Source organism: Dermochelys coriacea, chromosome 7 (assembly GCF_009764565.3).
Source record: "Dermochelys coriacea isolate rDerCor1 chromosome 7, rDerCor1.pri.v4, whole genome shotgun sequence".
In the NCBI taxonomy this organism is placed as follows: Eukaryota; Metazoa; Chordata; order Testudines; family Dermochelyidae; genus Dermochelys; species Dermochelys coriacea.
The window spans coordinates 98,380,197-98,398,479 of NC_050074.1; the positions used below are offsets into that span (position 1 = coordinate 98,380,197).

The following is an 18,283-nucleotide window of genomic DNA, read 5'->3' on the forward strand; positions in this document are numbered from 1 at the left end:
TGCCCCCTCTGTGGGTGATCTGTGGTTTATCACTGGATGAGGCCACCCTGCATATTAATCCAGCCCAGGGGACTTTGCCTCCTGCTTTCGCTAGTGAGCTTTAGAGAGCATGGAAGAGAAAACTCTCCTAGGGACACTCCCCTCCTGGCTCCCTGATGGGGGGAGGGAAGGTTCGGGCATTGGCATACAGGTCCATGCACACCTCCCTTTTCCCCTACTCTAGCTCAGTCGATAAAGCACTAGACTGGGACTTAGTAGACCTGGGTTCCATTACTGGCTTGGCCACTGCCAGCTAGGTGACTTTGGGCAAGTCACATTAGGTCACTGTGTGTTAGCTTCCCCATCTCCAAATTGGGGATGATGATACTGATCTCCTTTGTATAGCACATGATAAGTCCTATATAAGCACTTTGTTCTATTATTATTACATGTAATACTGCTTCTCTGAATTACATACATTACAGCCCTATTCTATACACCCTCTTTGGACATTTGTTACACTTAGCATTTGCGGACCTCTTTGCTTCCTGCTCCTCAAGGAACTGAATTTGAATGTTCTGGATGCACTGAGCTGGTGGCAGTTGGTCTCAGAATGAAGCAGGCCAGGACGCTTTGAGAGATAGGGGAGTTAAGGTGCTGTCTCAGGCGCAGTTAGACTCTCAAGGTTCCAGCCCATGGTGATATACACTCAAAGTCTCATGAACAACAAAGGATTGCCCTAGTGGGACTGCCCGATATTAACAGTCCAATTAACCTCTCTATGTTTGTTTTAATGTTTATCCAAATAAAGACAAAAACCCAACACACAATAGTTCCCAATCCTATGCTATGAAAGCAGAGCTCCTCCTGCCTAGCACCAGGGATGCTCCCTGAAGGAAGCAATCACTCACTGGCCTGCAGTCCCCCAGAGTTCAGTTCTTTCATTCCTGCCACCCCTTTGCAGGTATTCTCAAGTATTCAACTCTCGAGGGGGTTAGCACAGACCCCTTTGCCAGCAACGGGCTGCTGCTTAGCCATTCTCTCCCAGCTCATGCCTTCTCTTCACAGGCTGCCTCTGACCTACTGCTCCTGCTCAATGCATCCTCTGGCTCCCTCCTGAGCCAGGTTCCCTGCCTTCTCAGTGCTGAATGAAGTATGGAATCCTGTACTGGCAGGATGTTGTGCTGGAAGTTAACACTGCCCTCTAGGAGCTCACAGATTCATCACAACACCTTGAGAGAAGCAGGATTACAAGTTAGTTATGATTCCGCAGGGGCCAAAATCACCTTATCCGATGAATTTGGCTGTTTTCCCCACTTGCTGTTGGGAAGAGCAGCCAACCACACCTAGCAGCTCAGCGTGGTGCTGCTCCCTTTTCCCCTCCAATGAGCAATGAGATGGCCCTCTGCTCCTCCTTCCTCTCTAAAACACCCGGCCTGGGAAGAGGCAGAGCGGGGTGAAGAACCCCTGAAACCCCTTCCCACGCCTGAGGAGAGGAGTGAAGAACCCCAGGAGCTGCAGGGGAGGCAGAACAAATGTGGGGCCACAAATGATGTGTGAGGACTGAGGAGACAGGATTGATTTGGGGTTTGTGACAGAATTAATTGCTGGGCAGATGGGGTAATGAGACCCTCAGCCACACTTTTTCAGACCACTTTAAGCACAGAGAAGAGCATTGTACAAAGAAGAAAAAATATAAAGTTTGTATTTCAATTAATATATACAGAAGGAAATCTATATCTTCTATTAGCACAAATTCAGGTGCTGGACCAGATGCTTAGAGTGTGTCTGGAAGGCTTGACAGTACAAGACATCATAAAAGCTAGTGAGAATTGACTGACTTAATGAAGTGTCTATGAGAATATTCTCCTTGTTTGGGAAAGAAAGACCCTCCATTGGGATAGTGGTTTATATGTAAGATGGAGGTTAAGTCCTACACAATCTGACAAATGAAATGTAAGTTCCAGTGTGAAAACTGGTTCTCCATTACCCTAACGGAATTGTAGTGAGAGGATAAGAAAGAGGAATCAGAGTTATTCCAGATGTCCTCTAAAACTATTCTGGGAAGAAGTGTCAATATCAGTGTGATAATAGCAACTATAATTTGTAAAGAGAGTGTTACAATAGGTAACTTCCCAATAAGGGGTGTTAAACATACTATCATATTCTACGTAAATGATAATTTCTAAGAATGTAAAGAATTCCACTTTCCGAAAGTGCTTGATAAGAGAGGACTGTATGTGTGGAGGAAGGAATCAAACCTGAATATTGCAGTGTCTTAGTTTCTCTCTATTATGCTTGAACACTGAACATGGTATCAGAAGTGAGTTGGCGCCTACAGGCACAGGAAATCAGAAACAAAAAAAATAACTAAACAAAACCACACAAATGAAACAATCATAGAAACATACCGGATTCCTGTCCCTGAGCAGATGGACGTAAAGGAGATGTGTTTAGCAATTGGACATTCTTTAGATCACTACAGAAAACTACAGAATAGCAACACAGAAACAAAAAAAAAAAACAGCCAGCAGCCACACTATACATTCATTGTAATGGACAAAGGCTGACATATGCGCCAACAGCATCCAGATATATCAGCAGCAGATCAGGAGGACCTGTGTAAAATCCTAGAGGTGCCCCCAAAATAATTTTCAACCCACAAAAAATGTTGTATATGAAAAGTATCTTCAACAATTGTGATCAAGAATCTGGAGAAACAATAGATCAGAATATTGCCAGGCTACTGGACAATGGTTAACTCATCTGATTATCAAAGATTAAAAGATGAACAAATTTAGGATAGATTAGTAATAGGGATGAAAGATACAGAAGGTTGAATGCAAATGCCTAGAAAGCCCCCAATAACTCTACCAAGAGCTATAGATGTGTGCAAAGTTAGTGAACAAGCTCATATCCAAATGCAGAGAATAAGTGGAGCAGACACACAGTTAATTCACTAAGCAGCTCAGGGAAAGTAGTAAAACACAAAGGAAAACATACCAACATTCATGCAAAAGTAAATGTACAAATACAAAGTAGAGGAGACAGACAAAACACAAAGGAAGACCAGGGAGTGGGGGAGGCAAGGTAACTGTAGAGAAAAACATGAGTATGGAAAAATGCCCTACATAAGGGGGTTATATACAATAATTGTGCCAAGAAAAATCATTATGCCAAAGCTTGCTGATGAGAAAAGCAAAGAAAAAAAAATTGCACTATATGAAGGAATCAGTAACCCAGAGCACCAGATTTTGCATGACATTTGTATGACATTAATGCAGTGCAAACCAGCAAAAATAATGACAGGTTTCAGAGTAACAGCTGTGTCAGTCTATATCTGCAAAAAAAAACACAGGAGTACATGTGGCACCTTAGAAACTAACAAATTTATTAGAGCATAAGCTGTCATGGGCCACAGCCCACTTCATCGGATGCATCCGATGAAGTGGGCTGTAGCCCACGAAAGCTTAAGCTCTAATAAATTTGTTAGTCTCTAAGGAGCCACAAGTACTCCTGTTCTTTCAGCAAAAATAAATGGTTTATAATGCTCAGACTAGCTCCACATGCAAAGAGAAGACAGCAGCACACAAATAGGATACTAAATGCCAAATACACAGTGGGCCATTAGTGAATATGCTAAGCTACAAAAATTCCTCATCAGTAGGCAGAAAAAAAAAGCAAAACTGCAACCAAGAAAAGTCAAATTAAAATTATTCAATGGCAATGCCACTAAGACAGTGTAAATTACAAAAAGAACAACAAGGAAAAGTATACAGGCTGAAATTTGAGGTAGAACATACAATACAGGAAACCCTGTTTTCAGCTAAAAATTAGTTCATGGAGTTACTGAGACGCCTCCTGGGACAAATGTTTCACAAAATAGACACACAAGCAAAATAACCAACATATCCAGAGCAGACAATGCAGCGTAGCATTCCCTGTAGCAGTACTGGATAAAGAAAGCTCGCTGCATATTAGACACCAGCAGGTAGATACAGATAGATGAGAATGTCTCTTGGGATCCAATCTCCAGCAGGAAAATAATCAACATTATTAGCAATACATACCAACAAGACTCTCAGGGATCAGTATCACAGCTGATGATATTCTAGCATACCAACATGGAGACAGCATGCCAGAATCTGTGGTAATCATGACCAGAACCTCACTTGTTTACTAGAAAGTGCCAGGGAAGCATCTGAAATTGAATAAATACAATATGAAATTGCAATTCACTGTAGTATCCTTCTTGGGACATTTGCTGACCTCCCAAAGGCTATAACAAAAGGAAAGAGCAATACAGTAGATGCCAACACCTAAAGATGTTAAATCAGTTCAGACACTTAGGGCTAGTCTACATTAGGAACACTAAAGTGCTGCCATGGCAGTGCTTTAACATGGCTCGTGTAGTCGTGGCAGAGCTCTCCCAGCACTCTAAAAAAACCATCTCCAGCACTGGTGCCCTGTCTATACTGGTGCTTTACAGCGCTGAAACTTGCTGCACTCAGGGCGGTGTTTTTTCACCCCCTTGAGTGAGAAAATTGCAGCGCTGTAAATTGCCAGTGTAGACAAACCCTTAGGATTTGTGAACTTTCTGAAAATTTTTTTTCCAAGTCTCTCAGATGTGTGTGAACCCTTGAGGCAACTACTGGACAAAGATGCAGCACACACATTGTTATCTCAACATGATCCTGCCATCACAGTTTCAAGTCAGCAGGACTTGATGAAATTCTCCCTAGGGTACTTAAGCAATCTCTCAACCATTAGTGATTATCTTCTAAAATTAATGGAGAACAGCTAAGGTCCCAAACCACTTGAGAAGGGCAAACATAGTTCCTATCTTCAGAAATGGGAAAGAGGAGGATCTCCTGAATTTTAGACCACTCAGCCGAACTTTCATACCCAGAAAAATATTGAAACAGATTTATTGTTTAATCTGATCAAACCTAGAGGATAATAAGGTGATACACAACATAAATTTGTCAAGAACAAATCCTGTCAAACCAATCTAGTTTCCTTCTTTGACAGTGTAGCCAGCCTAGTGTATAGAGGGGAAGCAGAAGTTGTTATATATCTGGACTTCAGTAAGGCTTTTGACACAGTCCCACATGACATTCTCATAAGCAATATGGTCTAGGCTAGGTGAAGTTACTAAGTTACTGTAAGGTGGATGCATAACTGATTGGAAGATTATTCGTAAAGAATAGTTACCCATCATTCAATGTGAAACTGGGAGGATATACCAAGTGGGGTCCTGCAGGGTTCTGTCCTAGGTTTGGTACTATTCAATATTTTCATTTATGACTTAAATGATTGAGAGGAGATTATGCTTACAATATTTGCAGAGGACACTAAGATAGGAGGGGTTGTATTCACTTTGGAGGACAGGATTTGAATTCAGAACGATCTTTATAAATTGGAAAACGGGTGTGAAATCAATGAGAAAGGTGCATAGGAGAAAACCAGATGATAGGTGATAGAGGATGGCATCAGCAATCGGAAAGGGGTGGTGGAGGAATATAAGAAAAGATACAAGAGAAGATAAAGGTGGAGGGACTATGATGTGCTAAGCAAAAGTAATTTGTATCTTGTTTCACAGATAAGCAAAAGTAGTTTGTATCTAATGGGAGAGCCTAGGAACCTCTAGGTCAGTGATCCCTAAACTTTTGAGAGAGTTGAGTGCCCCCCTTACCCTGTCTGTGACTCCCCCCGCCCCGAGCAAGGCAGGAGTTAGGGGGCCAAGACTAGGGCCACAACAGGGGTGTGTCTGGGCCGGGACCACAGCCAGGAGCTGCGGCAGGGGTGGGGGTGGGAGCGGAGCCACAGCTGGGTTGCGGTGGGGACCAGCAGCTGGCCCGCAGTGAGGTGCGACTCCACTCCTGGCCTTGCCATCAGCCTTGGCCTTGGGCCAGACATGGAGCCATGGCCAGCGGCTGAGGCTGGGGACTGGGTCAGGCGTGCAGGGGCTGGGAGCCAGGGATGTGGCTGGGGGCCAGACCAGAGCAGAGCTGGGGTGGGAAGGGGCTGGGTGGCACTCCCTCCCCACCACTATGGGACCTGGCCTGGGCCCCACCATGGGCCCCGGAGGGTCCTCCATTCCCCCTAGGGGTTGCGCCCCACACTTTGGGAACCTCTGTTCTAGATGCGATTGCAATTCAAATGATAATAATCATTTAATCATTAAAAGAGGCTCTCAAAGGAGATTGTAAAGAGGTGGGCCTCCCTAAGTACCTCCTTTTGGCCAGATATGGCATTGCAGGTGAGCCCCACCTCACTGGGTATCAACCAGTCTGCTTGCACAGATCAAGGCAATAAGAAGCCAAACCAACTTCTTGTGAAAAGAAGTAAAGTGAAAAGAAGTATCGCCTTTATTGAAGCCCCAGAGAAAGAGTACATGTAAAAACAAATCAAACGCCCTTACCTCAGGACCCAGGTTCAGCTCTCCCAAATTATAAGTCCAAAACACAGGCACTGTGCCTGGTCAGACTAACCTCCTGGGAGCTGGAGAGAGATCACCTCCTTGTGCAGCTTCTAGGCCCTTTCCCCCCACTCAGCTTCCTCTTTCTGTTTAAACAGATCACTGGAGCAGAGCAGGGAGTGTCCTAAATTGCACCCTGGCTGATCTATGAACTCCAGGCTGACCCTTGAAGGGTCAGTATATTCTTTCCTAGGGGTTATATGGTCAGAATGATGTTAAGATGGTGATTATTTTGAATGATCTGAGGGGAGCAAGGTAGGCGTCAGGAAAAGCCAAAGAGAAATAGAATTAGATCAGTGATATCAAAAGCAGCCAAGTGGTGGAGGAGGCTAAAGACCAAGAAAGAGGCCCTGAGATTTAGCCAGGAAAGGGTCATTGGTGAGACCACTTCCAATAGCACAGGAGGGTGGAAACCAGACTAGAGTGAATCACGGATGGAGGATATGAACACAACTTTACATAACCTAACTTTTTTTAATAAATGTATTAAATTGGACAAATGCAGAAAGCTATGATTGGCAACAGAAATGGAGAGAAGAAGCTATTCAAAAAATGAAGGTTCCCTCTGATTCCATGAAAGAGCTGATATTATCTTGCGATACCTTCCTTCTCTACTTCTGGCACAGTATCACTCATGATCCCGAAAAAGTGGACTCAGCTGATTGATTATGCTTCCTGCTTACTCATATAGGTAAAGAAGGGTTATTCTCAGTTTGAAAAAATAGTTTAGCAGTCATATTCAGTCTGAAGAAAGTCCACCAGTCATTTTTGTAACTTAGTAACTAATTAAATATGGTCAATCTTTTACTCTGTTAACAAAACCAATCTTACAGTTCCCACATGAGCAAAATTCCCAATGACTTTGATCAGAACTCTCACTGACTCCAATGGGGTTTCACCTGCATTAAGACTGTAAGATTGTGACCACTTTTGTTTTGCCTAATGGGAGAAGCAAGAAGGTGAGGAAAGTGTTCTCAGTCTTTGTGACATTCCCCAGGGTATAGTCTGGACTGTTGAACAGCAGTGTCCCCTGAACTCTTAGCCAGGGGTGCCTTTTACACTACTTTGCTGGTGAACAACCACCTCCCCAGGGTCTACGCACACACAGCCACTAGCATGTAAAAATCACTCCCAGCTGAATACTCTCCCAGTCATCCAGAAATTATTTACAGGGCAACACCCATATAGTCTTAGCCCCAGCCCTCTTCCGCAGAAACATGTGTCTTGTACTGCTTAGTATTCTACTGGACAGTGCAAACTCATAAGAAGTCCCTCATTCTAACACTGGGGATGATATATGACCAGCCTTGTTATCCCAAATGGATTTTTCCACACACTTTAATCCAAACACACACTGTTGAAGATAAAACGATAAAACAAGTTTATTAATTAGAGAAAAATATATTTTAAGCAATTACAAGTATAGAGGCATATAAGTCAGGATTGGTTACAAAAAGAAATAAAAAGATAAACATGCAAGCAAATTCCTAAACTTTACCAAGGCTAATAGAAAAACACAAGGACTTTTTCTCACCAAAAGCCTACAGTAGTCTGCTGGCTGGAAAACCTCCAGGCCAGGATCACTCCCCCAAGTTCAGTGATGCTTCTTTTTGTCTTTCAGGTGATCTTGCTGCTGTGAATAGAGATGGAGGGGAGAGGTGAGGTGGAGGTCAGCCTCCCATTTTATATCCCACTCCCCTCTTTGAAGATAACCCCTCCTCAGCCAGAGTGCAGACTAACAGTATCCTGTGTATGGGAGGTTTGAAGTGTTTTGGGGACAAAATGTAAATTCTTTGTTTATACCTCTCCTCCTGCTAGTGAATAGTCAATTAAATAGGTAATGACCCTTTAGCACTTTGCTGATATGCCAGCATGTCCTTGTCTTTGAGAAAATGATTTGTGGGCATTACCCAGAGCTACAACATGTTTCAGTAACAATCCTATAGCAAAATTTCATAATTTTACAGGCAGTCATGCTACACCCATTTCAACATGATAGCAATATTCAGCAGATTATGAGTTTTCATATGATATCTCACAAGGCATTCTTTGTACAAAATATATCAAACATATAAAAGTGGTGAACATGTGGTATAGGGTGTTACACTCCTACTCACAGGCATCAATATCTTGCAAGCTCTGAGTTCATTATTTCCATGTCTGTCTCTTCTTTTCCTCCTCTGGAGCAAGCAAAGTGGACATGAGGATGTTTTGTCCTAAGTTTTCTTTTTTAAAACAAATTAGGTCCCTTTCAGCAAAGCTCCTCCTGCTACTGGCTTCTGAATCCCTGTTCACTGCAGATTGCTCCCAAGGAAAAAAGAGGAGGTGGCTTGGATTGTTTTTTCTACAGATACCCAGCATGTTAGTCACTTGAGAAACTGACAATAAGCAGGTTTCAGAGTAGCAGCCGTGTTAGTCTGTATCCGCAAAAAGAAAAGGAGTACTTGTGGCACCTTAGAGACGAACACATTTATTTGAGCATAAACTTTCGTGGGCTACAGCTCACTTCATCATGAAGTGAGTTGTAGCTCACGAAAGCTTATACTCAAATAAATTTTAGTCTCTAAGGCGCCACAAGTACTCCTTTTCTTTTGACAATAAGCAAGCTCAACTTGTTCACAGATCTTTTGTATCTGTGCTGCTCCTAGCATTTGGCTGCAACAGTGCTCTTCACTCTCATAACATCATAGATCTGACAGAGTTAGGATGCTCTAAAGGGGTAATTCATTCCCCCAACCAATTTTGAAATTAAGAAACAATCCCTAATAGTTCTCTACGGTCTTTTTGTTCTGTTTAAAGAGTAGCTCTCATTTTCTGATTTTAGATATATATTTCAAAATTCATCGCCTGCCTTTGGTTCCAAGTGAGAGGAGGTGCTGCCGATGGATAGAAGGGACAGCATTCATCATATCAACACTAAGGAGCTGAGAACCAGAGTCCCAGATGCTCTACTAGAAACTCTTCCTGTGGGAGGGGGGACAAAGGAATCAGCTCTAGATATGCAACAGAAAACCCATAAACTACCTGCTCCTGAGGGTCGGATATAAAATATAAGGCCATGATTTGGAAGTACATTACTTACAAACACAAAATACAGTACTACTGGAAAATACATTAACCAAATATCACTCTTTCATACTGCAGATGATCAAAGGATTACATGAATTTTAATCCTTTGCAAAATACAGTATAATCTCTCCCCTTTAACCTATTAATATATCTATAAAAGAGCTAGTAACATGGTTACAGGGCGAGCTGCACTTTAGGCCCCTTTCAGCCCTTCTCGAGCATATCCTTCAGGTGACAGGCCTGACTTCCTGCACCTTTCTCGAGGGTCAAACCACGTGATCCATCCACTCTTGGATTGCATCTCTGGGGGGCAACCCCGTTTCCCAACCATGTTAACCCAACAGGCCCAGCTGTTTTCCCTCCTTGTTGTCCTTTAATAATGTTAGATGGAATCCTGTGGCTAAGAGTGAATGGGTTGTAAAAGGAGGTGAAGAGCTTGTACATTTCAGCAACTGTGGGGTTTGCAAAGTAAAGGGATTTGTATTAACAGGGCAAATTGGAGCATTGCTAAAAGAGGACAGAGTTAAGTTTGGATGGACAACCTTAACTGTGCATTTTCTGGTTTTCAAAAGTCTGAGTTTTTACTCAATTCAACATTCTGCAAGGGGACAATATACCACCAAGCAATCTTAACTCTACATTAACATAGTTTTTTGCCATTGAATTCATCCAAAGATATATAGCAAGTAGAGGAAAGGGATAAAACAAAGGTCTATACTTGTCTTTCCCCTTACCTAAACCTTAATATTTCCTCGCAAGCTTTGGTAAATTCCATTCAGCCCAGTTACCTCCATCTATGTTTGGGACAGAGAGAGAGAGAAGGGTCTGCTCATGGCAGTTTTTCCCTTTCTCTATGTCTTTGTCAGCATCTCCTTCCTGAGCAGCTGCTGACAACCCACGCAACACTTCCCCCTCTTTCTTCCTACTCTAACATCTCTAAGGTGCAATGTGTTTTGAACCTAGGCTTAGATCTGGAAAGAGTAAACCTTGTCAGCCTGGTTGGAGCCAGGTAAGACCATTTTCCAATCAATAGTTCCCCATTCAATGACCCTTGATATTCTGTGGACTGTACCTTATCTTTGCCATAGTTTTATTTCCTGTTTGTTCTCCTCTTCTTCCCCGCCCCAAGCAGCCTACTTTGATTTAACTCCTTGCAGTTAGATAGGATAATATCAACGAGATAAACTGAGGTGCATGTTTCTATTTGCAAAAAAATAATTATACACATAACTCCCTTATTTTCCACAGCTAGGTATTATTATCAGACAACTTTAATAGATGACATTAAAATAGAAATGAGGGGCTTTGACCTAATAAGAAAACATCCTGCTTTATTAGCATCTACTCACCATTATAGTTTAATATGTGACATTCTTGAGTATGTGCTTTTTTAAATGGATTTGATTATTATACTATTCTCAAATACACATACACACATCATGAAGCATTTAAGGTTGCTATACACACAACATATCTGACACTAACTAACAAAGCAAGGAAATTAAAACATAATCCACCCAACTGTACCTACCTCCTAGCTGTACACCCAGAGGCACTCACCCTTACTTCAGCAACCATACACCACAGACCACACATGGTCTTAATGCGGTAAAGGGGTATGTGCAGAATGTCAATATGGGAACGGTTATCTCCCCCACCACAACAACACTAGTAGTTGTGGATGTTTGATGTAGTAGTTGGTTTTATCAGAAAGGTACCTTGGAAAAGAGCTCTGTGCAGAAGTACACAGATAAAAGGGGTGTTAGAAGGCTAGCATCCCTAGGGTGCAGAGCTATGGTCAGAGTGCAGAGTCTGTATGATGCAGCGGTTGTATGTACTGTCAAGTGTCTGAACTTTTCATTTAATTGCTTTTGTGGATTACTGTAAGGGCCTCTTGTGTGGAGAATCTCTAACTACTTCACAACAAACATTTTTATTTATTAGTTTCCTAGGTTGTGTAATGCTTTGTTTGGAGTGGCTTTGATCAGGCAACCTATAGAGCAGAGAAGTGGAGATGTTGATGAATGATAATCAATCAGCCAGCAGCTCCATATAAACATTCATGTGCCAGCAATTGCCAACGAACCCTTCTGTGATCTTTGTTTTCTGTTACTATTTTTTATCTCCTGTCAGAGTAGGATTTCTTTATGTATCCTGCACAGGCCTTCAAGCACAAAGTCCCCATCCCTCAAAAATGCATGAACCTAGCTCACCAGGTGACTTGAGGGTAAAGCTAGAGAAGATTGGTGGACAGTTAGGTAATGGATTCAGTCTCATAGCTGCACCAGTCATAGGGTTAGATATCAAGCCACGCCTTGAGTATAGTTAGGGTAGGTTGGGTCAGTTGAAAGATCTGGGAAAAGGTTACACTTCAGGCAGTGCAAAGATCTTGGACTAGGTTTAGCATTAGGGATGGTTGGTGACTTTCAGAATGGATTATTATAGGGATCCCTGGGCTGTTGTAATATTGAGTCAATTAGGTCTTATTGGTAGAGTTGCGAACCCTCCAGGATTGTCCTGCAGTCTCCAAGAATTAAAGATTAATCTTTCATTGAGGGTATGTCATATGATGAAATCTCCAGGAAAATATCTGACTACGATTGGCAAACCTACTTATCGGGGCTAGAATCAACACTGGGGCCTGGAGGACTCCCTCAACAAAGCTTGGAGTGGGGCCGAAAGGCCTCCCTGGGCCAGCATTAGGGCTATAGGGATGATAGGCCTCCCTGGGCCAGTATTAGGGTTATGGATGATAGCACAAATCAGCCTATGGATCATTTGAGGGGCTCTGGGGCTCCCTGGCCTAGTGCTAAGGTCATTCCAGGTATGGCTCTCTGGCCCAGAGTTACAAGGCATAGGTTCCCAGGGCCAGGGTGAAGGTTGCAATTCATACAGTTTTCTGGGCCAGTTTTATAGAGGATAGGGCTCCCCAGCCTATGGCTAGTCTGAGGGGCGATAGGGATCATTGCAGACAGCGGTTAGGGTCAGGGACAGTAGGGCTCCCCCCAGCCAGGGTGAGCATTACCAAGAGTAGGGCTCCCCCAGACTGCATTACAGAGGTTAGGGATTCCTGGGGTAGGATTAGGGTTCAGGCCAGTTGGTCTCCACAAGCTAGGGCTACAGAGGTTACAGTTTAGGGTTGGGGCTGGTACTGCTCCTTAGAACTGGGTTAGGGTTACAGGGGTTCTCCAAGGTAAGGCTGAGCTTTGAGCTGGTAGTCTCCCTTTGAATTAGGATTAGGTTTGTGTCAGGGCCAGCAGGACTCTAGAACGGGTTTAGACCCAGGGTCTGGTCATGTTCATCAAGCTAGTGTTGGGTCCAGGGTTCACAGGGATTCCTGGGATGGAATTTAGACCAGGGTCCACAACATTTCCATGGCCATGCTTGAGGCTGGTTCTAGTTGGTGGCCTTAAACTAGGGTTAGTCTGGGGTTTGGCTGGTGATAGAGTTAGGGTTGGTTGGTGGTCATTGGCTAAAGTTGGGGTTAGCATTGGTGGCAGCTGTGTCCCCCACACTAAGGTTAGGGTGGGGTTCATTTATCATCCCACCAAAATCCCCAACATTTAAAAATGAATAGTCAGGACCCCCCCCCCCAAACCGTGAGATTGGCCACAGTATGATGAGGCTTTTTTAAGGATGTTTCAATGATTTTTGAACTATTTCTGCCATCCCCAGTGTGTGTATGTGAAAATTAGTGGTGCCAACTTGTAGCAAGAAACAAGATTTGCTCTCCTACATCAGTTCATTTAGTGCCCTCCAGCCTTCACATCTGTCCCAGTCTCCAGCCACACGTCAACTGTTGTGTGGCTGATTGGCAGCTATGTACATACACACCCAAACTCCATGTCTCACCTCTGCTCCTCCTGGAACTGTGGAAGATCTTCAGTTTGCAAGGCAGGCAGGCAGGCAGCTCCAGGGGATCTTCACTCCCCTTTCTCACTCTTGGTGTGGTAAGCACAGAGAGGGGCAAGGGAAGAGCAAATTACACATGAGCTAACCTATTTTTCATAGGGAGCTTTCTGCTCCCTCCTTCCCATCCCCCTTTTGTAAGAATGGTGTCAGCTGATCCCCCCTTCTCTGGCCCCTCTCCTTCCCCAAAACTGCTCTTGCTTCTGAGGGGAACAGGCAAGAGCCTTGCCTGCCTCCTGCATGCGGCAGTCATTGACTCTTCTTTACCAGGGAACAGGGAATGCAGCCAATCAAAGGGGGCTGTCAGAAAACAAACAAGTTATTGAAGGCTTGAGCTTCTTGTGTCATCACTAGGCTAGCTCCAGCAGGGGCCAGAATTGCATTACTTGTCATAAAAATCACAAGAGTTCCCAACACTGGATTAGGGTGGAGCCCCAGATGGTGGCACCTAGCCAAGATTAGGGTGGGGACCCAGCTGGTGGCACGAGGCTAGGGTTAGGGTGGGGACCCAGCTGGTGGCACGAGGCCAGGATTTGGAGTACTACCAATCCCAGAAATCTGAAAATAATAGGTCAACCCCCCCCACACACCCCAATGATTTTTTTTTTTCAAAAAAAGATAATACTGTGATTTTTGCCATCTGTCTCTTGATTTTTTAACTCCCCAGGTCCATCCCCCACTATATGCATATGACAATTTTTGTTGCCAATTCTCCTAAGTTCATTGGGGCCCCTGCTGGAGGAGCTCTCTCAGCTGACTCATGGTGCATTGCTCCCAGTTTCTCCCCAACCCCTGCATTCTAATTAATTAGTTCTGTGCCATCCCCCCTCAACTTCCCATAGCATCCACCTCTGCAACTAATTAGACACCCTGCCTCTTACCCCCCAATGCACCTCTGCTCTCGTGTAGCTCCAGGGGCTCTTCCCCTTGCCAGATGCTGAAGGGATGGAGGGGAGAGGAGCAGGCTGACCCATTTTTCACAAGAGGGCAGGAGGGAGCAGGGCTGGCCAGAGTTGCAGGACTCTTTCTGCTCTCCTCTGACCTCCTGTGAGCATGGTGTGTGCTGCTCCCTCTGCTCCTGAGGGGGGAGGGCAAGAGTTCTGCCACCCTCCTGCAGCAGCTGTGATTGACCTCTCTTCCGCAGGAAATGGGTAAGTGGAGAAAACAGCTACTCAGCAGGGGCTGTCCCATGGGTAGGTCTGGAAATCGTACGAGGAGTGGAGCTTCTGGCCTTATCTCCATCCTGGCTCCAAGAGGTACCAAAATTGCCCTACAATGAAATAAAGAGCATTGGCAACACTGGCAGGGCTGCGGGTGATGGGGCTCCCTAGCCCAGGGTTAGAGTTAGAGAGGGTGGGGCTTCCTAGGCCAGGGTGGAGGCATTGCATGTTGTTTGCTGCTGTTGCTGGGGAGTTGCTGACTATAGGAACCTGTCATCTGAGATAGTCTGCAGCCACTAAGGGACCTCTCACATTATCCAGTACCCTTCCCTGCCTCTTCCGCTGCTGCTGCTGTCTGGGAAGCCACACGGACCAGCAAGATAGGATGTAGAAAGGTCATTGGTGCAGCAGACTCCACAGCAATGCAAGGGTATGTCTACACTGGAGCTGGAGGTTTAATTTTCCACTTGAGGAGAGATACCAGCACTAACTCTGATTGAGCTAGTGCACTAAAAATAGCAATGAGGCTGTGGTGATGCGAGCAGCAGGAAGGGCTAGCTGCCTCAGATCCTCATGATCCTCTCCCAGATGCTATGTACTTGGGGAAGCTAGCCCCTCCCTCTGCTTCCACCACCATGGCCACACGTCTCTGTTGTTAGCTCACTAGCTCAATCAGAGGTATGCCTCATTGAGCTGGAAATCACCCTTTCCCACTCCATTGCAGACATATCCTTAGACAGCCTGGGGTTGCAGGCAAAGACCTACTGTCAGTTCCGGAAAACTGCACCTGTATTCCCCTTGTGGTCCAGGAAGGCACCCATTTTTAGATTCTCAGTGCCTCAGCTGTCATCTCTCTTGAGAAGAGACTTGCATCTCTCTTCCTCATCACTGGGGCTTTTCCAGGCTACATAGTTCCCTGCCTATACTGTGAATTCACCAACAAAGTCAAGTTGCGTAAGGAGGCCTGCTTTGCCTTCTCCTCAGAGGCTATAAACAGTGTAATTGCCACAGTTATAGAAGTACCATACAGCTCTTTCTAAGCAAGCACATTTATTCTTTAGGTGAAAGCAATACAGAGAAAACATTAAAAACGAGGAGAGAAGCTACATGCATGCTAAAATGCTCAGCAGAGATCCCCTCCCCCATCTCTCACAGAGGCTCTGGTCAATGTCAGTCCTTACAACTCTTCCCTAAGGATTGGAGCCCGCCCCTTGGATAGACAGTCCTGTCTGTTTTCCAGGTAAGAATGAAGGCCCTGAGTCAATTTAAACTCAAGTTATTTATCCCAAAGTCCTTTCTTTGTCTGTTGGCCTCTGAAGAATCCAGTCTCAACAAGTATATGCACGCTTCCACAGGAGGGAGTGCCACTCTTGAGTGTTACAATCTGAGTGAATTTGTTTAGGTCACCTTATGCTGTTCTTAGTGCCTGAAGGGACTGTGGTCACCCTCCCCCATGCAATTACATACAATCCCTGGCCCAATAATACATAAACTTCATACAGTAAGATTTCCCAAAGATACTGCAGGAAATTGCCATTTCTGGCAGACCCACAGCTCAGCTAATGTGTGAGAATCCAACTGAAATGTGGGCATATGTGAGAGAGCTATCAAATGAATAAGCAGCATATGAGACACTTGGCAATCCTACTTTGGGTCCAGTTCATGGTTAATAATGGGACCAGTTTATAGGGGAAAGCTAGCTTTAGGGATGGGGGCAATTTGCGGGCCTGGGTTAGTTTGGGGCCCTTAGCAGGGGACTGGACTAACCTTAGGTTTGAGGCCAGGAGGTAAGTGTGGGATAGGTTTATGACAGGGTTCAGGCTTTGACTAGACTTAGGCTGGGGCTAGGTTGGCAGGCCCAGGCTAAGTTTTGGGTTAGTATAGCTGGCAGGTGCAGGCTAATTTGGGGGGTGGGGGCCTTTGGTGGGCCTGGAGATTCAGAGCTGGAGCTTGCTGGCAGCCTAAGAGAGGCTTGGTGCTGGTGATTAGGGTTGGGGATGTTGCAATCAATAATTTGATTCACAATTATCAATACTTTGCGCTTTGAGTTATTTTTTAAAAAGTCCACAACTCCCCTTAAAAAGTCAATTGTAAAATATTAACTATACTCTGCTTGGGGAAGCGAGATTGATGGTAAGATGTTGTTTTGTAGCTTATCCCTTCCGGAGGTCCTATTCATGAAACAATAATATGTCTGTGTCATCAGTAGTACACAGTATTCTTCAAATGATAAAACTGCAAAAATTAAACAAACCATGGTACTCTTCTTTATCTCCACAAAGTAGCAAATCTTGTTTCCTGCATATTTTCACAGGAACATGCAGAGCTGTTGATGTTAAAATGTTGTTGCAGTGCAGCTGGCCTCTGCTGCAGAGGAAAGCAGTTGTAACAGGATAACTCCCATTCCACTGGAAAGAGTGTACTGTCCACTTTAAAGGGATAATAAAGTAAGCACTCTCATGCTGGTTATGCAATTCCAATATAATCATATTTGACTTTTACTTTCATCACTGTCTTTATAGCTTTACTGGCTGGCTCACGCTTTTATTAGAATGGATGGATATAAACTGTTCAGGAAGGACAGGCAGGGCAGAAAAGGTGGGGGAGTTGCATTGTATGTAAGAGAGCAGTATGACTGCTCAGAGCTCCAGTATGAAACTGCAGAAAAACCTGAGAGTCTCTGGACTAAGTTTAGAAGTGTGAGCAACAAGGGTGATGTCATGGTGGGAGTTTGCTATAGACCACCGGACCAGGGGGATGAGGTGGATGAGGCTTTCTTACAGCAACTAACAGAAGTTACTAGATCACAGGCCCTGGTTCTCATGGGAGACTTCAATCACCCTGATATCTGCTGGGAGAGCAATACAATGGTGCACAGACAATCCAGGAAGTTTCTGGAAAGTGTAGTGGATAATTTCCTGGTGCAAGTGCTGGAGGAACCAACTAGGGGCAGAGCTCTTTTTGACCTACTGCTCACAAACCGGGAAGAATTAGTAGGAGAAGCAAAAGTGGATGGGAGTCAGTGACTATGAGATGGTCAAGTTCAGGATCCTGATCCAAGGAAGAAAGGAAACCAGCAGAATACGGACCCTGGACTTCAGAAAAGCAGACTTTGACTCCCTCAGGGAACTGATGGACAGGATCCCCTGGGAGAATAACATGAGGGGGAAAGGAGTCCAGGAGAGCTGGCTGTATTTTAAAGAATCCTTATTGAGGTTACAGGGACAAACCATCCCGATGTATAGAAAGAATAGTAAATATGGCAGGCAACCAGCTTGGCTTAACAGTGAAATCCTTGCTTAAACACAAAAAAGAAGCTTACAAGAAGTGGAAGATTGGACAAATGACCAGGGAAGAGTATAAAAATATTGCTTAGGCATGCAGGAGTGAAATCAGGAAGGCCAAATCACACTTGGAGTTGCAGCTAGCAAGAGATGTGAAGAGTAACAAGAAGGGTTTCTTCAGGTATGTTAGCAACAAGAAGAAAGTCAAGGAAAGTGTGGGCCCCTTACTGAATGAGGGAGGCAACCTAGTGACAGAGGATATGGAAAAAGCTAATGTACTCCATGCTTTTTTTGCCTCTGTCTTCACAAACAAGGTAAGCTCCCAGTCTACTGCACTGGGCAGCACAGCATGGGGAGGAGGTGGAGAAAGAAGTGGTTCAGGACTATTTAGAAAAGCTGGA

The 18,283-nt window shown here is 44.4% G+C and overlaps 1 long non-coding RNA gene across 1 annotated transcript; it reads left to right on the forward strand.

Annotated features, from left to right (window-relative positions):
- Positions 1–144: 144 nt before the first annotated feature.
- On the forward strand, positions 145–12,427 carry LOC122461133. Its single transcript, XR_006282886.1, has 3 exons — positions 145–1,233; positions 8,082–8,129; positions 9,285–12,427. It is a non-coding gene; the product is annotated as an uncharacterized LOC122461133 (long non-coding RNA).
- Positions 12,428–18,283: the final 5,856 nt, after the last annotated feature.